The 24,597-nt window shown below is 38.3% G+C and overlaps 1 long non-coding RNA gene and 1 other non-coding gene across 2 annotated transcripts in view; both read right to left on the bottom strand.

The window, feature by feature from the left end:
• Positions 1-5,080: 5,080 nt before the first annotated feature.
• The window catches only part of LOC127805818 (uncharacterized), a 34,433-nt gene continuing 14,916 nt past the window's right edge, over positions 5,081-24,597 (bottom strand). The window contains exon 2 of the long non-coding RNA XR_008024192.1: positions 5,081-5,237. This is a non-coding gene — a long non-coding RNA (uncharacterized LOC127805818). The remainder of the gene's footprint in view (positions 5,238-24,597) is intronic.
• LOC127807029 (small nucleolar RNA R71) lies at positions 14,813-14,919 on the bottom strand. The gene has a single exon (XR_008024566.1). It is a non-coding gene; the product is annotated as a small nucleolar RNA R71 (small nucleolar RNA).

Here is a 24,597-nt window from a genome sequence, read left to right as displayed (position 1 = left end):
GAGCTCCACCAATCGTCGCCTCGACCAGCGCTACCCTCGCCCGCCCCTAGCCGGCCTCCGCGTGCCACCGCGCTTGCTGCCACTGCCACTGCCGCTGCTCGCGTCGCTCCCTCTCGGCTGCTGTCGCTTCGCTGGGCGACCATGGCCGAGCTTCACTCGAAGCTTCCATGGCTGCCACCACCCTCTCTCCCTCATTCCATCTCTCTTTCTCACTCTCTCGGTCTCGATCTCGATCTCTCCCTCTGGGCCGAGCTCTCTCACTCTCTGTTCTTCTTTGAAAAACATGGCCACTGGCCATTCCACAGCTTCCACGCACACGAGCACAGCGCACACAATTGATTTAAGTTCATTTTTTTCATTTATTATTATTATGGTTATATTATTATTATTCCTATTATTTTGTTTTTTTTTTGGGATATTACAATTCTCCCCTCCTTAATAGAATTTCGTCCTCGAAATTCGTGTCTAGTCCATGACCTCAAGATATGCTCGCAACTCTCATGATATTACTCAACATCACCTCTGGAACATTCCATATCATCATTTTCCAGTTCCCACGAGCCCAAGTCTACTACGTATCCTACAGGACTTAATACCTAGCACATTTTCCCCAATCCATCACCTCGCTTGAACCACGTTATGACACTTGATACCCTAACTAGCTGGAGGAACGTCACCAATTATATCACATACAAATAACAAGATTCGCCTATTACAATATCATAATCCAACTGTTCCTCAAAGCTATCTCGACCACGTATCAACCTAAAGGCAAGCTTAAAGTTCAGCGATATTCAATCCTAATGATAAACTGACTCGCACCACTAGGCTCAATGCGAATGCAGCTAATTCCGAATACAACCGGTAGTGACAGGAGTAGAGCTACCTCCTTGCATGTCGAGAAGCTAATACTCGATAACGTGACCTAAACCTGCCACGTACTTACGACGCACTGGAACACGGAAACGATACGACATCCTCAATCAAGAATTCAACAACAATATCCTTTAGTCTGACTTTTGCCAACTGATTCTTAACCAGATACATAGCATTTTCTCGGCAGTACTTTCTCCCATAATTTACCGTGAATGCTCGGGGTCTCGTCAATAAATACGGGTATCCATTTATTTAAGACAATCAAGGGATATACAATCTCCACTCAATATATCTCGAGATCCAAATGTCACCAGATCTCCCCTCCTTAAAGGAATTAACACACCCAATTTTGACTTATTCGGTGACCACCAACCCTCAATCTTGTCCTCACTACTGATCTTAACTCCCGATAGCTAATTGGGCCGTACCTCATCTTGATCATTAATTATTAACCTTGACCTCTTCAAAGACTCAATAGGCTAGCTAGAACATGAGCTCTAAAACTGGCGTTATCAACTCCGTAGCCTACTCGACTGATAGCACCTCACCGTATCAACAACTGTTCTAATTCCTAAGGCATCTCATAAGTCGCCTCAAAAATGAAAAACAACTTAAAGATGTGGGTTAAGCATTCTTTTGGCTAGCATAACAAGCCATCTCATGTTTCTGCCGATGTACCACTTGACTAGCACCCAAAGGAGTCTCATCTCCTCATTCAGTCAATAACCGACCCTAGGGCATGTGGTCCGTGATTAGCACCGCGCATACTCATAGCAACTACTATCCTTACAACAAAACTCAACAGTGACTTAGACATTCAACTAACTTTGATCTTGGCCATACACCTGGGTATCTCCTACCACATCAAAGCTTAGAGGGGTTTTTTTTTTTTTTTTTTATTTCTAATTCACTTTATCACAGATGCTCCACAGCGATCCAAAATGTCTACTATCACCTTTGCTTTACCCTATTTATTATAGAATCTCACAGCCTTAGTCTTTCAACACGCCAATCGCGGCGTCACCTGAACTCCACTTCACCTGTGAGAACTAAAGACCTATACCCTATCTAGGTAATAATGCCAAATCTCCAAATAACATAATCGCTATAAGTTTCAAGTCCACAAGTCCGTAATAGTCTTTTAGTCAATTCTCATCACAGATCTCTCTTGGGACGTCGTATTGGTGTTCCGATTTATCCATCCAGATTTGATTAAAACTTAGGGTTGCTGCCCTAAACCTCCAAGGAAATGCAAACCTCTCAGAACCTCAATTTACCTTCACACCTCCTTACGTTACATATCTCCAGTCTGAATATGTACAGACAGTTTAAACCATCAACTACCACAAGCTACCACGTTAACCAATAGACAATGATTAGGGACCTAACAAGTCCACCACAAAACAAGTGTCAGATCCACTCGGCCTTAGCCGACACAGTCCACAACCAAATGTCTATCGTAGATTTGATCGGTGACTTCCTAGGTGCATACTATTCATCATATCAGATCCCTAGAACACTATTTGCTAATAGCAATGACTACTTGATTCCTAAGGATCCCAAGGCTCACAAGTTTACCTAATACATCTCATTACATAATACCCTCAAACATTGTACCTGGTGCTTCCCACACCATTCTCATCCTTACAAAACTTGTAATTTACAACCACACATTTGCATTATGGCTCCCCCCTAATAATCTCACTAACTAGAACTCTCCTCATCACTCCTGACAACCGAGGTAGCTTCCTCTGCCAGGTACGCTAAGTCCTCATTGCTAGCTACGCTGGGGCTGGGTCCAATATGTCCCTCTGGTGGCTATGACAATACCCTCACAGTGGCTTTGACTGACTGAGTGCCAGGTTGTGCTCCACTCTTGGGCACGTCCTGTACCGGTCCCTAGGAAGACTCCCAAATGACAACTTGTTACCCCACCGCTTCGGCAAAAATATCATAATGGGAACAAAGTCTCACATCATTCATAATTACAACAGTCAGCCACCTCCATATGTCCTTCATGTGCTCACGGGCAAACAGGACTTGTCTCTCCGACAATCCCCAAAAATCTCGTGAATTGTCTCTTGAAACAACTCATCAAGACGATATATATGACTCACATCGTATTCCACTTCGTCTTGCCCGCCTCCCTACCCAGAAGCAAACTCCTGTTACCACTGACACCATTAACAATCCAATGCTGGGAAGGCATCCGAATTGGGTAGGGGTACACTGGGAATCTAGGTCTTCTGGTTCCATTGGGAATACTCAAAATCTGTAAAAACCACCAAATATCAAGCAAATATATTCCAACCTCTTACCCAAACACTTAGGGCAGGCACAAGTCCTAAATAAATCTCATTTATACCACCTCATGGTCCCGTCCTAACGTGCACTTGTCACCCATGCACGGACATAAATTGGGACACAGACTCTCACACGAATCAACAACTCAACGCAGCCTAACCTATTCGATTCGTCTAGACCTCCCTAACTCTACCCGAAAACCTTGGTGTATAGGAACTCGTCCCCGAAAACTAATTCAAACTACGCTTTGATACCAATATTGTAAGCACCCCCGCCCGGATATCCCCAACCATCCGGACTACCCGAACAGGAGCGCCTACGGGAGGAGAAAGGAGATAAACACAAGACAAAGACCACCCCGGCTGAAGGATCATCCCGAGGAAACATAGTGTGCAACGGAAGCGATTTTTTTTAAAAAAAAAAAACCTTTCCTCGTATTTATTAGAATCTATGAGACTTACTTTTTTGGCGAATTACCGGACGGAATGGAGCGATGGGAGCCGGATGCGCGGGAGCTTCTTCGCGTGGTGGAGACGACAGATGTCCTGCAATCCTTCGGCTCCTTCGCATCAGAACTTGAAGGCTCTCTTTCGATCTTCCGAAGTATGACTCGAACTCGTGGCCTCTCTTTCGGTGAAGAAGAGTAAAAACGACCTTGGATGAAAAACAACTAAATGAGAGAATATATATAGGGAAAACCCTAGGGTTAAAACCCTAGTGGGCCAAACCCTAATGGGCCAAGTCCATTTAATTAATTTTCTAATTGGGTTAGCCCAATTAATTAATTAAAAGCTAATGAACTATTATTTTATTCTAGCCCAATTAATTATGGACCATTCTGAATAAAATAATTCTCTCTTAATATAATTCATCCAACAAGCTAAATGTATTAAATAATACATGAGTTATATCGAGCTACCCCGGGGACCAAAAGACAAATTATTCACGGCTACTAAAATGACCAAAATATCCCTGCTACCTAGTAGCTATATTTTGTCATTCTAAGTGTTCCAACTATCACCATATGGTAACACTAACCCCACGAATAATTTTGCATATGCCATGTCTTTGACCTACTAGTGTAATAATGAAAATACCCCTCTATGTAACACCCATCATTTAGAAAGAAATAATGTACTAACACCTCTCTAAATGATTTCTACCATCCTTAGATCACTAGTCCAATAATCCGTGACTACTCGAATGTACTTGCTTATCACTGGGAGCTACCCAGAAGCACACACTCTTAAGTCACGTTCCCAGGGCCCTGGATTATTTGATTATTCTTGGACAATCACAAGGGGTGAATCACAGAAACTATCTTGTATTAGTCTGTCTTAGCTAATTAGAAACCATACTCCCAACTCAAAAAGATATTGATCTTTAATAGACCTCACCTACAGTGAATCTAAGAATATAGATCTAGGTTCACTAGACCACCAACTAATACTCAAGTATTAGAGTACTCGTCCACGTAGTAACAGTGATAGACTAGCTCCATGATAATTAGTACTTTGTCATTAGCTTCTATCACAGGTCCACTCTACGCATTCCGAATGGGCTTGTACAATTAGAGTAAACGGACTGTTTACTGGCTAAGGCAAGCCATCCTCCATTAGGATCTATTGCACAATGATCTTATCATGATAGAATGCCCAGTTCTATCAAAAGATCAAGAGTAATATTTTCTTGCTTATTAAGTACCTATGATTCATGCCTAACTGTGAAGAACGACCCATCACATGAATCACTTACTTAATAGCGTGGACACTTTTCCAACAATTAAATGCAAATAATATATGTGCCATAAACTGAATAAAAGAAACATCATTACCATAAATTAAACAAAATGTGTCTTTAGGGCATACATTTCCAACACCGGCATGCATACACAAAAATGAGAACAGCGGAAGCAAAGCTCAAGACATGCATGCACTATGGGTACCCCGCTAATACAGCGGTCACAAGATAAATAAATAAACACAAACTCCTGTGCCGACATACACAAGACTCGAGAAAAGACCTGGCACAGTACGAAATAATAGAGTAAATTCTACCTAGACATCAGAGTGGATAGGGATTGACGAGACTGCCTGTACACCGTACCGACTCTACCGTTAAAGCTGACTCCCTTGCCATGGCCCACGCCGCCACTACCTGGAATGATGAAAAGCAAGATGAGTCGAGAGACTCAGCAAGCATAAGGAAGAAAAGGCTGAAGGCTACACAAAACCAGAAATCTCACCCCAGAATAAACCCCCAGGTACACACAAGCCATGAGACGCTACAACACAACAGCTCAATAGCATAACAAAATAAAAGCACATACCGGTCCTTGGGGCCCACATAAGACACTTGGCACCCAAGTCCCATACCAACCTGCCGCTGCCCTGAAAGGCAACAAATGTCTCCACAAACCTGCGCGCGCTGTCCCAGGCCAGTACTCCCATCACCTGTATCGCTCGGTACTCCCGACAACCGAGCCATAGGCTCCCTTGGAACGGTACTCCCGTCCGAGAACTAAATACTACCAGTATCCATGCAATGCACATAGAAATGCAATGGCGTAGTGAGCATCAACGTGATACAAGGCGCCCATACATCCAGGCATCAGGCCATGCTCCGCCCACATAGTAAACCACACGCCATGCATATGCTCGCACTGGATGCAACCTAACCAAACTAGAATGTCCGTGTCCAAGCATACTCAATAATTGAATATCCCAACATGCATCTTGTACCCATGTGCATATCAAATCATGAACAGTAATACAATGTATCTAATCATGCAGTAAATCACATACCGGTAGAGCTAGTCAGCAGTGCCCGGCACCGGTCAATGGCCAGTGACTAGGGGTGTCCACCCGACGGTCCACATCAGGGTCGTATCATAGTCAACCCCAACGTCACCAACAACCGACCCCTGCCCCACTGCTCGATAGCTCTAACCGAACCATAAATAAATATGAGAAAAACTGTAAGAAAACCCAATAAAATCGTAAATAAACCCTTACGTCTAGGAACCTAGTCCCCAAACTGGTTCAGCATCATTCCCGAAAGGAGTGGGGGCGGTACAAACCCCCGTAGGCTCACAACGAATAAAATTATAGAAGCCTCAGATTTAATTTAAATTAAAACAGATGAATAATAGTTCAACCAATAAGGCAAGGTGCCGAATTAAAGTAAGGGAGGTGATAAAATATAGGAAATCACGAGGTCTTTCACGGGAATTAAAGAACACGAGGAAAGGGATTGGAAATTGCCTGAAACTAGCTGATTCCGACCTCTCTTAAGCTCCCGAGGCAAATTAAATCATTTCCTAGCAAATAACACAACCGGGTCTCAAATTAATTAATTTTAATCGCAAAAAAATTTATAATTTAAACATGACATGCTTCGACTAATTTTTACCCACGTACCTGATCACTTTTCATGCCGACAAAATCCTAAAATCGCCCCATTTTCTATTTTTTTCCTTTCCTTTCTTTTTCTTTCTTTTTTCTTTTCTTTTCTCTTCTCCTCCTCCTCCTCCTCCTCCTCTTCTTCTTCTTCTTCTTCTTCTTCTTCTTCTTCTTCTTCTTCTTCTCCGCGTCCCTGCTCCTGCGCACCATTCTTCTCCTTCTTCTTCTCTTCTTATTTCCTTCTTCTTCTCCCTTCCTTCTTCCTTTCTTCTTCTTCTTCTTCTTCTTCCTCTTCCCTTCTTCTTCTTTTTCCGCGCGGCCGCGGCTTCCTTCTTCTTCCTGCAACAGCGCACCAGCGGCCGCCTGTCGCGGCCGAGCTCCACCAGTCGTCGCCTCGACCAGCGCTACCCTCGCCCGCCCCTAGCCGGCCTCCGCGTGCCACCGCGCTTGCTGCCACTGCCACTGCCGCTGCTCGCGTCGCTCCCTCTCGGCTGCTGTCGCTTCGCTGGGCGGCCATGGCCGAGCTTCACTCGAAGCTTCCATGGCTGCCACCACCCTCTCTCCCTCATTCCATCTCTCTTTCTCACTCTCTCGGTCTCGATCTCGATCTCTCCCTCTGGGCTGAGCTCTCTCTCTCTCTCTCGCATCAGCTCTCTTTCTTTTTCCCAATCTCAATCTCTCACTCTCTGTTCTTCTTTGAAAAACATGGCCACTAGCCATTCCACAGCTTCCACGCACACGAGCACAGTGCACACAATTGATTTAAGTTCATTTTTTTCATTTATTATTATTATGGTTATATTATTATTATTCCTATTATTTTGTTTTTTTTTTTGGGATATTACAATTTTATTTTGCTAATTAATCCCCATTAATCAATTGTTTAAATAACATTTGAGTTAATATAATTTTTGTAATTATCACCCAATACTCGTGGAAACGATATCCTACTCACTACTCTATTACTTGTGCAATCCGTACACTTGCGAAAAATTCTCATCAAGTTTTTGGCGCACCCCAAACTTGAATTATTGCTTGTGCTCAAGCAAATAAAAGAAATTCTATACTCAAAGCACAAAACATATATTTGGAATCATTCATCACATTCTAATCCTTTATTATGCCCACATCTAAATCTTCAATCCAAAATGCAACAATAGCAAATAAAGAAAACTAAGCATACTTACATTCCCAAGTTCAAGAATCCATACAAAACTCTAAACTCAATCATGCCTTGTCATGTATCCCACACGATCAAATATTGCAACAACCATCCTTGCAACCATTCATTCTCACTACTACAAACAAAGGTAGCAAAGTAGGATTTTCTTTTTCTATCTTTTTTTTTTTTGAATGAGTGCATTTTATGCTTCATCTCATTTTTATTTATTTTTATTATTTATTATTTATTTTTTTGTTGACTGAACGAGTGCATTTTATGCTCCATCTCGCTCAACATTTTTCACCCCATTTACTTAAACCCTATTTAGGCCTAGCTCAGAAGGAATAATTACAAGAAAAACATTAGATTTATCTTTCATGCATAGTCACACAACTCACAGAATTTCGCAAAGAACATGTACTTCAACGATCTTGAAACCCAAGTATGCTTAATCTTTCTTTATAAGATATTGTCCATTCCAAATCAAAGACTCAACGTCAAACACAATAAAGAACCCAAGTGCAAGTCATGATTCCAAATAACAGGTTCTATTTATTTTATCTTTCACAAATTTTCTAGTCTAGGGGAGTTGGACAAATATGCACTTGATATAAGTTTTGCAAAAAAAGAAACCTTTTCACATCAAAACACCCAAGCAAAACAAATAACATATATCAACAATTAATAAATCCACCCCCCAAACTTATTTAACATATTGTCCTCAAATGTGAAAGAGTGAAAAATGAATACTCCTCTAGCCACATAATTGAACACTACGAATATCTATGCTAGTTCAAACTGAATCGTCTTTATTTTCCTTTCTTCTAAACCTGCACAACATCACAAGAATAGGTTATTCGCCATATCTATTCAACAAAACTAAAAAGAAATAATAAAAACAAAAAGGGAAAAGAGCTTGTGTTGCCTCCCAAGAAGCGCTTGTTGGGGTCTTTCAAGGAGTAAGTGACTCCTTTGGGTACCACATCGCCCACAAAATACAGCTTCAATCGCTGCCCATTTACTTTAAATGCACCAGTGGCTTCGCTATGAACCTCAACTACTCCACAAGGATACACCTTTGTCACCATGAATGGCTCAGACCACCTAGACCGAAGCTTGCCCGGGAATAATTTCAATCGTGAGTTAAAAAGTACTTGTTGCCCAATCTCGAAATTTCTCTTCAAGATATACTTGTCATGCAAATACTTGGTCATTTCTTTGTAGAGCTTGGCATTCTCATAAGCATTCAACCTAAACTCTTCCAACTCACTCAATTATAATAATCTCTTCCCTCCTACAGCCTTCAAATCCATGTTTAGCTTTTGAATAACCTAGTATGCTTTGTGCTCCAACTCAATTGGTAGGTGGCAAGACTTCCCAAAGACCAGTCTATATGGTGACATGCCTACAGGTGTCTTGAAAGCTGTCCGGTACGCCCAAAGTGCACCATCCAATTTGGTAGCCCAATTATTCCTTGAACGATTCATAGTCTTCTCCAGAATATGCTTTAGCTCCCGGTTGGCTAGTTTTACTTACCCATTCACTTACAGATGATAAACAAGTGCAACCTTCTGTGTTACTCTATACTTGCTTAACAATGTGTCAAAGGACCGGTTGTAAAAGTGAGAACCTTCATCATTAACAATAGCTCTAGGAACTCCAAATCTGGAAAAGATGTTATTCTTCATGAATTTCATCACCACCCGAGAGTCATTTGTTTGGGTCGGAATAGCTTCAACCCATTTGGAGACACAGTCCACAGCGACTAGAATGTACTGATTATTGAAGGATAACGGAAATAGGCCCATGAAGTTTATTCCCCACACATCAAATAGTCCCACGTCCATCATACTAGTCAAAGGCATCTCATTCCTTTTTGTGATGTTACCCATTCGTTGACATCTGTCACAATTGACCACATACTGCCACTACAAAAAAATGGGTTTTTTGCGTCGATTTCCAAAAATCATCGCAAAATTAATTAATTAAAATTATAAAATTAAATTTAGCGATGATTTTGTCGAAATCGCCACAAAATTCAATAATAAAAAAATTAAAAATTAAATTTAGCGACGGCTTTGTTGAAATCGCTACAAAATTCAATAATAAAAAAATCAAAAATTAAATTTAGCGGCAGTTTTGTCAAAATCGCCGCAAAATTCAATAATATAAAAAATTAAAAAAAAATTAGCGGTGGCAAAATTCAATAATAAAAAATAAAAAATTAAATTTCAAAAAAAAATAATTTAAAAATAAAATAAAATTTTACAAAATAATCTAAATTTTTTTATGTTTTAATCAATTAATTTATTTAATTTCATTCAATTAAATTAAATAATTTATTTATTTTAAATCTATCAGTTAATTAATTAATTTTAAATTAATTAATCAATTAATTTATTTAATTTAATTAATTGGTTTAAAACATTTTATGTTCAATTAATTAAGTTAATATATTAACTCTTTTTTAGGTGTTTTGAGAGTTCAATTAATTTAATTTAATTTAATTCAATTCAATTCAATAAAAAATAAAATTATTTCTTTATTTTATTTAATTTGGGGCTAAGTGTAATTTAAAAAAACTTGAGTTTGTGGATGCAAAGTGAATTCTGAAAAATAGTGATTCGATTACTTTATAATTAATATACGCGAGTATATTACAAGGTGACTTTGCAGATCAGCTAACTTCGCGCGTGTACGCGTGTATGAAACTTGGAGAGGATTACATTTGTTGGAATTTATTCTAGTAGGCACAGTGGGTGAGCGGGTGGGTGGGTGGGTGGGTGGGCGGGCGGGCGGGCGCGTGCAGGGACAGGGCCTGGTGCGCCCTTGCTTTTGGCTTACATGCGGTAAATTGTGGCGGTTTCAAAATCGTCGCAAAAAATTTAAAAAGAAATCGCCGCTAAATTATTTTTGATAATTAAATTAAATAATTTAATATTAAATTCAATTAAATTGCTAAATTTAAAAAACCGCCGCTAATTGCGACGGTTTTCAAACCGCTACTAAAAATATCACTTAGCGGCAGTTATACTAGCGGTTGATAAAAAATGCTGCGGACGACTGTATCAGTGGCGGTTTTGAAAACCGCCGCTAAATGCCAAAAAAATCGCGACTAAAAATTATTTTTTTTGTAGTGTGCCTAGCATCTTGGTACATGGTTGGCCAATAGAACCCGGACTGCCATATCTTTGCCACCATCTTAGGGGTACTAAAATGTCCACCGCACTCTAGGGAATGGCAATGATCAAGGATATCTCAAATCTCCTCTTCTGGCACACATATTCTAATCATGCCATTAGCATAATACTTGTATAACAGTGGCTTTTCCCAGAAATACTGCTTCACATCCCACAAGAACTTTTTCTTTTTGATGGTAACTCATGCAAAGAGAAATAACGCCACTCACCAGGTAATTTACTAAATCAGCATACCAAGAAACCATCAATAGTGCTAGTAACTGTTCATCGGGGAAGTAATCATTAATTGGCACCTCATAGGCTTGGGATTGCACCTCCAATCTAGACAAGTGATCTGCCACCATAATTTTCATGCCTTTCTTGTCCCGGATGTCAATGTCAAATTCTTGCAACAACAAAACCCACCGAATCAGACGTGGTTTGGCATCTTTCTTGGTCAATAGGTACCTGATTGCTGAATGGTCTGTATACACGATCACCTTGGAACTTATAAGATAAGATTGAAATTTATCAAAAGTAAACACAACAACAAGTAATTCTTTTTCAGTAGTTGCATAATTCAATTGAGCATCATTTAAAACTCTACTAGTATAATAAATAACATGCAACTTCCTGTTTCTTCATTGACCAAGAACAACTCCCAAAGCAAAATCGCTTGCATCACACATTAATTTGAATGGCAAGCTCTAATCCGGAGGTGCCATGATAGGTGCCGACACTAACTCATTTTTCAACTTGTTGAAAGCATTTAAACAATCAGTATCAAAATCAAAGACAACGTCCTTATTCAACAGGTTACACAAAGGTTTAGTAATTTTAGAAAAATCTTTGATAAAATGTCGATAAAATCCTATATGCTCAAGGAAACTCCTAACTCCCTTCATATTAGTAGGTGGTGGTAGTTTTTCAATAATATCAATCTTTGCCCTATCCACCTCAATTCCCCTTGCGAAAATTTTATGACCTAAAATCTTCCTGCACCATGAAATGACACTTTTCCTAGTTCAAAATCAAATTTGATTCTTCACAACGCTGCAAAACTTGAGACAAATTAGCTAAACAACCATCAAAAGAAGAGCCAAAAACAAAAATCATCCATGATTAGAAAAAATCACCATCAAATTTTTGACACCGTTACCGGAGACTCGACAATTGATAATATCAATATCAAATAACTTGTTTGTTAATTTAAACTTGTTTTATTTTGTATTAATTTTTTTCTTTTAATTTTACATATTTTATCTTTTGTGTACATGTTAGTATATAAGTTGTATTTTTAATATTTCTTATTAATTTTCTATTCTACGTTTGTGTGTTCACTCTCCATTTTATTTCATTGTTATATATTTGAATAAAAAAATATATAAAAAAAATAATGGGTCGGCCATCGAGTGATTGAGAAGAGTAGCCTTCTATAACCTACTCATTCAATTGTTGCTGCCTCAATCCTCGTGCAAGAACTCCCAATTTCCACTCGCTTTCTGTCGCCCACTTTCTGTTAAATAATAATAATCTGTTAAATAATAATAACTTACTTTCTGTTAAAGTTTTTGATGTTATTTATATTTTTATTTGTTTTATTTTAGTTTTGTAATTTCTGCATTCGTGTATTTTATCTTCTATTTTAATTGTTATATATTTGATTAAAAGAATATATATATATAAATTAAAAAATAAAAAAAATAATAACGTCAACTGGGTTGCTGGCAACCCACTATTCTCAACTTTATTTATATATATTTGATTGTAAACTATATATATATATATATAATAAAATAAAAAAATAATAATAAACAATAAAAAAAATCTCTTAAAAACCTTCCACACTTCACGTGCCAACATTCCTCCACCTCCATCTCCGATTTCCTCGATTTGCGTGCAATATTCTCGAAAAGCGTGCCTGAGTCGTTTTTCTCACCAAAATCTCCGGGATATCACCAAAACATAATTTCCTATTTTTCAGGATTTTTCTAGAATTTTTCCCATCATTTTTCCTATTTTCTTTTCTTTTCTTTCTTTTCTTTTTCTTTTTCTTTTCTTCTTTCTCCCTCTCTTCTTCTTCCTCCTCCTCTCCCCTGCTTCCCGCGCGAACCCTGAAACTTCTTCTTCTTCTTCCTTCTTTTCCTTCTTTCTTCTTCTTCTTCTTCCTTCTCTTTTTCTTCTTCTTCTTCTTTCTTCTCTCTGCACCGCGCCTCTGTTCCTTCTTCCCTACGTGACCCATGAACCAGCTTCATGCGCGCACAGCTCCGCCTGCCGCCAGCCGCCATTGCGGCTTCCTCCAGCCTCGTCGGCTGCTGCCCACACCCCCGCCGACCTCCGATGCAGCTGCTGCTACCGAACACTGCCGTCGCCGCGAGCTGCCATCGCGGTGGCTTGCTGGAGCTCGCGTCCAGCTTGCGGCCATGGCCGCCTGCAACTTTCCTCGAGCGGTCGCCCCTTGCCTCGGCTTCCATCGAGCCTACCGTCCATCGTCGCACACCCCTAGCGTCACCGCGGCTGCTCCTACTCGCTAGCTTGCCCTCCATTGGCCGACCCATAGCTTGAGAGCTTCGAGCTCGAGCTGCCATGGCCGCGGCTTGCGGCCATGGTTGCTATCCACCTCTTGCGGCTAACTTTGGCCACTTCCGCTGCTTCCTTGCGCCTCCCTGAACCCTCTTCCATCTCTCTCATCTCTCTCGAGCTCAAGCTCGAGCTTCCTCTGCCTTTCTCTCGGCCGAAAGCACCCTATTTATACACGTCCCTGCCTTGGTCGCTACTCCACATTAATTGCTCTAGATCTTCATACGCTACCTATTCACATTTTCCTTAAATCCCGCTGCCACAATCTCCTAATTTTCAGCCAGAAATCTCGGCCATTAAAGCTTCACAGAAGCTGGCCATAGCCACTCTCGCGCTATGTTCTGTGTATAGATATATATATATATATATAAATTTATATATTACATTATAAAAATTACATATTAAACCTCTATTTTACCCTAATATCACTTGGGCAACTCCATAATTTCAATTATTCCCTCAAACACTGGATTAAATTTCATTTTAATACTGAAAACACAAAATTAATAATTTCGAAACTTAGTTAAAAAGACGATTTCGCCCCGGTGTCTTCACCGGCTGTTGTTTCATCCTGAAACCACTGAAGGGTTGCTCGTTACGTAAAACCGGAGCCCCCTTAGGGTTCCATTAATTTTTCGGGAACCTCCTACAACGATTCGGTTTTATAGCCTAAATGATAGCTATATTTTAGCTATACCGAAAACTGTTCCGAATTCGATTTCTTTCGATGCCATAAATCCTATCTCGATACGCTCGTCGAGACCATATAATTTTCTTTAGATAATTTCACTCCAAGGCATTCCCTACAGTCGATTCGGTACTTGAAATTGCTATAAAACCAACTTTTCGGTGTTCTAAACTCATTGAAATTACGTGTCAACCTTCTCTACACATGGGTTATTACAGTCATGGCAGAAAATCACAACCAGAACCAAGAGCAAAATCAGAGATTGCTACGTAATTATGCCATGCCAGACCCAATTAGAGCTCAAGCCAGCATACTGAGACCAGCAGTCAATGCCAATAAATTTGAAATCAAACCAGGACTAATTCAAATGGTTCAGCAGGGGCAGTTTGGTGGAAATCCAATTGAAAATCTTAATGCACACTTAGCAAACTTTTTAGAGATATGCGACACCATCAAAATGAACGACGTTGGTGAGGATGCAATCAGACTGAGACTGTTTCCTTTTTCATTGAGAGATAAGGCCAAGGTGTGGTTGAATTCAAAAGCTCCAAATTCATTTACCACATGGGCAGCCGTATCACAAGCATTCTTGAGTAAGTATTTTCTACTAGGTAAGACTGTTAAACTTAGAAATGATATTACTAGTTTTGTTCAATTTGATGGTGAATCTTTGTATGAGGCATGGAAAAGGTTTAAGGAATTGCAAAGACGGTGTCCACACCATGGTCTTCCTGATTGGTTGATTGTGCAGACATTCTATAATGGTCTATCTCATTCAATTAGAATCACTATAGAAACTGCTGCAGGGAGTGCACTAATGGGTAAGTCTATAGAAGATGCTTATGAGCTGCTTGAAGAAATGACTTGCAACAATTATTAATGGTCTACTGAGAGAGGTATGCCTAAGAAAGCCTCAAGTATGTATGAAGTTGATGGCATTAATATGTTAAACGCCAAGGTAGACAATCTTGTAAAAATGTTTGATAAGTTGGGGAATGTCAATATTGTTTATTCTAATTTCAATTTTGCCAGTAATTGTGATTGGTATGAGAATGCTCACTTGAATTCTGATTGTATGCAGGTTGAGCAAGCTCAGTATATTTCAAATTCTAATAGGTAGAACCAGCAAAATAACCCATTTTCTAACAACTACAATATAGGTTAGAGAAATCACCCCAATTTTTCCTAAAGGGATCAGGGTGGCAGTAGTAATTTTAGGCCTAACAATTCTCCTGGTTTTCAACTGAGACCTCAAGAAGTGATGCAATAGCAATCAGGAAGCAAGTCGTCTTGGGAGTTGGCAATTGAAAAGTTAGCTGATAAATTCATAATTTTATAATTTTATTCTCCTAACATTTAGTTTATTTAACATCTTTTAGGTCTTATAGTGCTTGTTTATAATAATATTTTATATATAAGACATTAATGGAAAAATTTAATAAATTATGTTTAAAAATAAAAAAATAAATTTCATTCTTGTTATTATATATATTTTATTTAATTTTTCTTTTGTTATTTTTCTTATTTGAATTTTTTATATATTCTTTTTGTAGGAATGCAATCAATGAAGCCGTGAAGTCCAGCTTTGAAGGTGGAATTAAAGAAAATTGGAGGGTGGCATGTGCATGCATTTATATATTATTATATAGAAGGCCATGCCATATAACATTAAATAATAAAGGCTAATTGGAGATTGAAGCGGCGTTTGAAGGCCCAAGAAGGGCCAAATTGCATAACCAATTGAAGTGGGGCCCATGTTCAATTTGGAGAAGGCTAGGGCACTGTGAATATATATTAATAATATATTATGGGCAAGGAGAAAAGAACATAGAGGCGGCGAAATTAAGAGGAACACACGGGAGCGCCAAATTGGGGAATTGGAAAAGAGTCCTCGCACGCAGGGAAGAACGGACGACACAGGGCGCTTGTTCTCTTCTCCCTCAAATGGCTCTTTTTCTCTCTTTCTTAGGTGTTTTCTTTTACTTTTAATGGATTGCTAAACTCTTATTCCAGTACAAGAATAATCGAAGTTTTGATTCTGCAAAAATTATGAGATCGAATTGATTTTTATTATTCTCTTATTCTTTCTCTATTTATATATCTTTTATGTTTGTTGAAATTATTGTTTCAATTAATTAATATAAAGGACCCGTTGTATAATTGTCAGAACAATATATCACCAATTAGAAATTTGAATCCGTAATTGTTTAGATGCTCTAATATTGGTGGCAATTAACATAATTGATTACGGATAAATCTTCAATTTATGTTAAGGAGATATATAATCTAGCTTAAATGAATCGAGTTTGTGTATTCATTGATTAGAATTGGTTGTCTTTCTAGTAATTAAAGTTGTTGATAAATTAAACCTTAAGACCTTGTTTAGGGTTGTTTATTAACAAGAAAAATAATCAATGAGCTTGTCTTGATTATCATCAAAGTAAGGAGGGATAGGTTATTAGAGCTTGTTAATAACCATAACCAATTTAATGAAAGAATAGAGGATTTTATTTTTGCATCAATGATCAATTTCTCAAATCAACTCTAAGATTATACCTTGGACTGGATGCTTGCTTAAACTGATTTTCTGTTAATTGATATCCTTGCATTTGTTTTATTTTAAATTGTTCAAATTCCAAATTTCAAAACCCCCAATCATTTTTTTCTATTTATTTTAATTTTTCAAAGGAATAAATCTAACCAATCCTTGTGGATACGACCTTGCTCATCACTATCACAATTTACATTTTTAAAAGCAAGAATTTATTATTTGTTGGATTCGACACCCACCATTAGCGAATGCCACTGTGGAGATGTTTGAAAAGCTGAAGGCAAAAGTAGACCAGATGGCCAGTTTCAACAGAAATCTAGAGGTTCAATTGGGGTAGATATCAAATGCCATAAATCCGAGAGATCAAGGTAAATTGCCTAGCAAAACTGAGGTGAATCCAAGAGATGAAGTCATGGCAGTGACATTGAGAAGTGGTATGCAACTTGGTGAGGTAAGTAGCAAACATGTTACATGAAATGTTGATAAAAAGAATAATGTTGAGATTAGTGATAAGAATGAGCAGAACGAGACACCATCCCTAATACCACATGTTAAACCTTATGTTCCTCCTATCTTTTTTCTCAAAGGCTTAAAACAGAATAAGGTTGACAAACAATTTGAAAAATTTCTTGAAGTTTTTAAGCAGTTGCGCGTTAACATTCCATTTGCAGATGCTTTAGCACAGATTCCCGCTTATGCAAAATTTTTGAAAGAAATTATGTCAAACACAAGGAAGCTGGAGGATTACAAGACCATTGCCTTGACTGAAGAATGTAGTGCTGTGATTCAGAAGAAACTACCACCAAAGCTGAGAGATCCAAAGAGTTTTTCTATCCCTTGTACTATTGGTGATATTGATTTTTCTAAAGCTTTGTGTGATTTAGGTGCGAGTGTTTCATTGATGCCTTTATCTGTGTGCATGAAATTTGGACTTAAGCAGATCCAACCAACTACCATTTCCTTATAGTTATCTGATCAATCGGTGAAGTACCCATCGGGAATTCTAGAAAATGTGCTTGTGAAGGTAACAAAATTCATAATTCTAATTGAATTCATTGTTTTGGATATGGATGAAGACATGGAAGTTCCTATCATTCTTGGACATCTTTTCTTAGCCACAGTAGGAGCTGTTATTGATGTGAAAAATGGTAGGTTAACATTGAAAATAGGTGAAGAAGAGGTAGAGTTTGATCTATTTAAAGCAAATAAATATCCTTCTTTCATTGATCATGTGTTAAGAATAGATTATGTTGACGAGTTAACTATAGAGGTTTTTAAGACATAAATGCCTAAGAAACCTCTTGAGAATTGTTTAGTGTGTGCAGGAACAATGAGAGATGACAATGTAGAGATTGCACAAGTAGAGATTGCTTTGGAGAGTCCATGTGTTAAGTTTAAGCACAAAGGTAGGTATTTAGAAGAGTTAGGAAAATGTAAGCCACTCACTCCCCCTTCTAATGTACAGGCATTAGTTCTTGAGTTGAAACCATTACCACTGCATCTTAGGTATGTGTTTTTAGGAGAAAATAATACTTTACCTATGATTGTAAATGCTACTTTATCTGATAGTTAATTTGAAAAACTGTTGTGTGTCTTGAGATTGAGAAAGAATGCCATGGGATGGACAATTGTTGACCTTAGGGGGATTAGCCCTTCAGTGTGTGTGCATAAAATATTAATGGAGGATAACCATAAACCTGCCATTGAAAATCAGAGACGATTAAATCCTAATATAAAAGAAGTACTAAGGGCTGAAATTCTAAAATGGTTAGATGCAAGAATTGTTTATCATATCTCTAATAGTGCACGGGTTAGTTTAGTGCATGTGGTACCTAAAAAGGGTGGGATGACTGTTGTGCAAAATGAGAATAATGAATTAATTCCCATGAGGACAGTAACTGGTTGGAGAGTTTGCATAGATTATAGAAAACTGAATAGGGCAACCTGTAAAGATCATTTCTCTGTACCTTTTCTTGATCAAATGCTTGAGAGACTTGTTGGGTATGACTATTACTGTTTTCTTGATGGTTATTCAGGGTATAACCAGATTCCAGTAGATCGCATAAGTAATAGAGTAGTGAGTAGGATATCGTTCCCACGAGGATTGGGTGATAATTACCAAAATTATATTAACCCAAATGTTATTTAAACAATTGATTAATGGGGATTAATTAATAAAATAAAATAATAACGCAGAAAATAAATATGAAGAGTTTTAAGTTTTTGAGAGCACCAGGGGATCTTGGTTTCACCTAAATAATCCAATTTAATTTAAATAGTTGATAATCCAGATTTAATTATTCATGCAAAAGTAATTAACCACACAAGTCAAATCTTTACTTCCGTTCCAATTATATTCTTGTGGTGTTTATTATCTAGATCGAGTTATAGATTTTTTCTTTCAGTCTAAATTTATATCAACAAATCAATCAAATATTGGCCAAGTATTTGATAGCATTAAGCACAATAATAAACACTTGTATGAATAAAGAAAATCACTCCATAAACATCAAATTGTCATATTTAGATTACATCAAAATACCCTAGTTACAGAATTTAGTTCATTTTACAAACGATAAAATTCATAACATAATAAATAAACATAAATATAGACTTTAAAAGAAATGAGAGAAAAAGATAAAACTCTTTATGCGTAGATTTCCTTCACAAGGATGCTGTCACCAATCCTCTAGAAGGCTCCAATTTTTCTCCTTCTCTCGCGTATGTTTCTCCTCAAATTTCCTCTCTCTAAGCTCCAGAGTCTCTCCTCCTCTTCTGCTTCTCCCATATTTATTGGAAACTATTGGGCATAAAATAATAATTCCCACGCTCTGCTCTTCTTTAATTTAGACAATCATCACGCCATGCTATCTACTTAGCCTCTTTTTATTTTTTATTTTATTTCCTGACAACTTTTGTAAACACCCCCGCTCGGATATCCCCAACCACCCAGACTACCCAAATGGGAGCTCCTACGGGAGGAGAAAAATAATGAAACACGAGACAAAGACCACCCCGGCATGCATATGCCAAAATAAGAACAGCGGAAGCAAAGCTCAAGACATGCATGCACTATGAGTACCCCGCTAACACAGCGGTCACAAGATAAATAAACAAACACAAACTCCTGTGCCGACATACACAAGACTCGAGAAAACACCTGGCACAGTACAAAATAATAGAGTAAATTCTACTTAGACATCAAAGTGGATAGGGATTGACGAGACTGCCTGTACACCACACCGACTCTGCCGTTAAAGCTGACTCCCTTGCTATGGTCAACGCTGTCGCTACCTAGAATGATGGAAAGCAAGGTGAGTCGAAAGACTCAGCAAGCATAAGAAAGAAAAGGCTGAAGGCTACACAAAACCCGAAATCTCACCCCAGAATAAACCCCCAGGTACACACAAGCCATGAGACGCTACAACACAACAGCTCAATAACATAACAAAATAAAAGCACATACCGGTCCTTGGGGCCCACATAAGACACTTGGCACCCAAGTCCCATACCAACTTGCCGCTGCCCTGAAAGGCAACAAATGTCTCCACAAACCTGCGCGCGCTGTCCCAGGCTGGTACTCCCGTCACCTGTATCCGTCGGTACTCCCGACAACCGAGCCATAGGCTCCATCGGAACGGTACTCCCGTCCGAGAACTAAATACTACCAGTATCCATGCAATGCACATAGAAATGCAATGGCGTAGTGAGCATCAATGTGATACAAGGCGCCCATACATCCAGGCATCAGGCCATGCTCCGCCCACATAGTAAACCACACGCCATGCATATGCTCGCGCTAGATGCAACCTAACCAAACTAGAATGTCCGTGTCCAAGCATATTCAATAAATGAATATCCCAACATGCATCCCATACCCATGTGCATACCAAGTCATGAACAGCAATATAATAAATCTAAACGTGCAGTAAATCACATACCGGTAGAGCTAGTCAGCAGTGCCCGACACCGGTCAACGGTCAGTGACAAGGAGTGTCCACCCGACGGTCCACATCAGGGCCGTACAATAGTCTACCCCAACGTCACCAACAACCGACCCCTACCCTACTGCTCGATAGCTCTAACCGAACCATAAATAAATCTGAGAAAAACTGTAAATAAACTCAATAAAATCGTAAATTAACCCTCACGTCTAAGAACCTAGTCCCCAAACCGGTTCAGCATCATTCCCGAAAGGAGTGGGGGCAGTACAAACCCCCATAGGCTCACAACAAATAAAATGCTAGAAGTCTCGGATTTAATTTAATTAAAACAAATGAATAATAATTCAACAGATAAGGCTAAGTGCCAAAACAAAGTAAGGGAGAAGACTAAATACAAGAAATCACGGGGTCTTTCACGGGAATTGAAAAGCACGAGGAGAGGGTTAGGAGCTTGCCTTTACACGGCCGTTTCTTCTCTTCCTTGCACTCCCGCTGCGAAGTAAAACGTTTAAGAGCGATTAATAAAACCTGTAGCTCGCATTAATTAAATCTAACCGTCTAAAATCCCACGTAGGCACACCGTAAATAAAATCCCAATAAATCTCATATTTATTTTAAATTAAATCATTCCTATTACTATTATTACTTATTTAGATAACTCAAATTATATTTATAATCTTTAAGCAACATTTACATAAATATATACATATATATATAAATATATTTAAGCACTTCCAAGAGCACATGGACGTGCTGCTGCCTCCAATTTCATCTTTCAACATTATATATACATATATATAAATATATCACTTCAATTTCTCCCCTCATGAACACACCTAATGAACACACCCATTAATTATCTTAAGCTTCCCCAGTGAACATACACACGCACACCCTCCCTGCTCACTGCACACACCTGCCCTTGCATGTGTATCAATATATATTTATATATAGGCATCCTCGAACACATATATAAACCCCCACAACAAGCTCCCCTGCCATGGCGGCCATTCGTGCAATAACAGAGCCAACAGGAACCATATATGTATATCTATATAATCAGCCAAGACCACTGCTGCTTACATCGTTATTTACAAATATATATATAAATTAGCTCTCGGCACACTCACTGCAACACAACCCTCACAATCAAAATATTATACACACAGAAAGCTCACCCTTGCACACAGTGCACTCGTGTAACACACCCAACACAGCATAATCACCCAAATTAACAAAATCACATTTATAATTAAAATCGAACCGTACGAAATTATTAATACATAATAACTTACTTACCCAGCTTATTAAACCACAAAATTTTCTCCTAATTTCCAGCCCCAAAGCGTCTTCTTCTTCTTCTTCTTCTTCCGAGCTCTCTGCTTCGCTCACTGTTTTAACCCCATTTTAGTTTCAATTAGAAGCATTTATAGTAGCAAAATTACCGGCTAATACCCAAGAAAAATCAGCCAAATACTTGGCCAAATTGGCCTTAAATTGCGTGCAAGGAAGAGGCATGGAAGAGGCAGCCGCTGGGCGCGCCAGCGTGCGCCACTTGGCTGCGCAGTGGGCTGGCACTAGCGCCCCAAAACGGCGCCGTTTTGGGCTGCCTCTGCTGCCCAAAAATTAATTTTTCTTCCCAGCGTGCGCGTCACTCCTTGGCTCGATCCCGCGCCTCACCTGCCTCCCTTTCGCCCGCGTGCCACTCGGCCAGCTGCTCCCTTCAGCATATAAACACACCAAACTAAATTTAAAGGAACCCTCGGCCACCTTCTAAAAATGGCATTCCAACGCCCAGAACTTCCATTAATAATTATTTTTTTCAAATAAATTAATATTTTCTTTTAACCCACAAATATTCAATAATCACCATAAATAAAAATTAAATCAATATTTCTCTTAAACCCAAAAATATTTAACAATTATTAATTATTCCCGACCAAATTAATAATCATTTATTTATTTTTTTTCAATTTTCGGGATATTACAACTTTGATAAGCCACATGGTCTACACACTTGCTTCCTTTTATTCCTTATAAGTTTCGCCGTTCCCCTTTCTTTTTATCCCTCTCATATTTATATAATATATACATGTATGCACTGCAACGCACATGCCCTAGCCCATCTCAACTTCAATTTAATCTCTTATTATATAATATATATGCACGGCACATGATTACCTCTAATTCACTTATAATATATTTAAACTTCATGCGCCCATCTCCAACAACTCCACGCCACTTAATTTATTTAATATTAATTACATATATATATAATATAAACACCAAGTAGTATTCCTACAAAATAACAAGACATACTAGCAATTAAATATCTATAAAAAAAACTCAAAACACTGGACAATTCTAAGTAAAACACATATAAAATACTAAAAACACTACTCAATTATGACCAATAAATATGAATAAATTCCCACATCAGTATACTCGACTCCCCAAAATATAATAAAATTTTCATTATTAATTTCCCATCATTAATACCATCCCATGGCATCATCCTTTATGCATTTTATGCAACATTCCATTTCCCATAAACATATAGATTTCCATGCATCACATCGACTCACACGACCCTCTATTTATATGGATCACATCGGCTCTCAAAGCCTCCATTCACATGAATCATATCAGCTCACATACCCTTCCATTCACATGCATGTATATATGTATACACACACACACATATATATATATATATAAACATCAATCAGCCATTCACTTAGCTTGAGCATTGCCTATCGGGCTATATGGCCACCTCACTCACGTCAGAAGGTCCATAGGATATATATCTTTTTCTTTCTCATCCTACGAAACATAGCTGCCGCGCCAAAATAATAATAGGGGCACAAAAATAATGTCATGCAATTCTCATGAGGCTTCACATAAATATAACATGCATGCCTCATTATAGAAATGTTCACATCACGATCATCAAGCACATTTAAACATTTCAATATCATTTTCATTCATGAGCCCATGGCATTTTCATCCACAAGATTTAACATCCTTCATTGAGTTTCATTTCCATACCATTTCTCAATATCAAACAAATTGATTACATATATTCATTATAAAAGTCTCATGGCTTTCATTTCTTATTACACATGATAAATTTCTTCCCCTTAAGATGCCCACATATCATCAAGAAGAATTTTAAGACTCATTTGAACACTACAAGATGTTTGGGGAAGAGATTACAAGCATTTAAGAAGTTGAAAATTTTTAGATTTTTGGCCCGAATTAAAAAAGGCACTACAAGCTCTATTTAAATCAAAATGATTCATATCTTATCTCAAAACGAATCTTATTGAGTTAGGTTTACAACATAAAAAACAAATCTTAATTCTGATATCATGACAAAAAGTTATGATCGAAAGAACACAAGGTGCGCAGTCTAAAAGAAATGGCTTAGTCAACTAAGCAGATTGCTGAGTCGACTAGGATGAGGACTGGCACAAAAATTTGAGAAAACTGGCCTCTGTTGAGTCGACTAAACTCAAAGATTAGTCGACTCGACGCACACAGAAAGCACGAAATGAACCTGAAACACCCCAAAATGACCACCACTAGCTTCCTAGCCCACAAATGTCATTTCTTGAACACAAAATGAGGTGAACAAACCCCAACGAGACCAACAACATGACCCAATAAAAGATTTAGACAAGCCACAAGATTTAAGGAAAAAATGAAGATAATCACATAACTAATACAAAAATAATTTTAACAACAATGAAATGAAGAACAAAGACATATTTTGGCATTCTAACCAAAAGAAGGGGAAAACTTGCATAATATAACCAAAAAAAACAAATGCAAGAGAAACTTGCCTTGCTGATAAAAATCGAAGAAGAAGAGAAGCCTTCAATTGAAGCTGAAATCCTCACTCCTTGAAGC

The sequence above is a fragment of the Diospyros lotus genome, chromosome 7 (assembly GCF_014633365.1).
Source record: "Diospyros lotus cultivar Yz01 chromosome 7, ASM1463336v1, whole genome shotgun sequence".
Classification (NCBI taxonomy): Eukaryota; Viridiplantae; Streptophyta; class Magnoliopsida; order Ericales; family Ebenaceae; genus Diospyros; species Diospyros lotus.
This window is presented reverse-complemented; position numbering and strand designations above follow the sequence as displayed.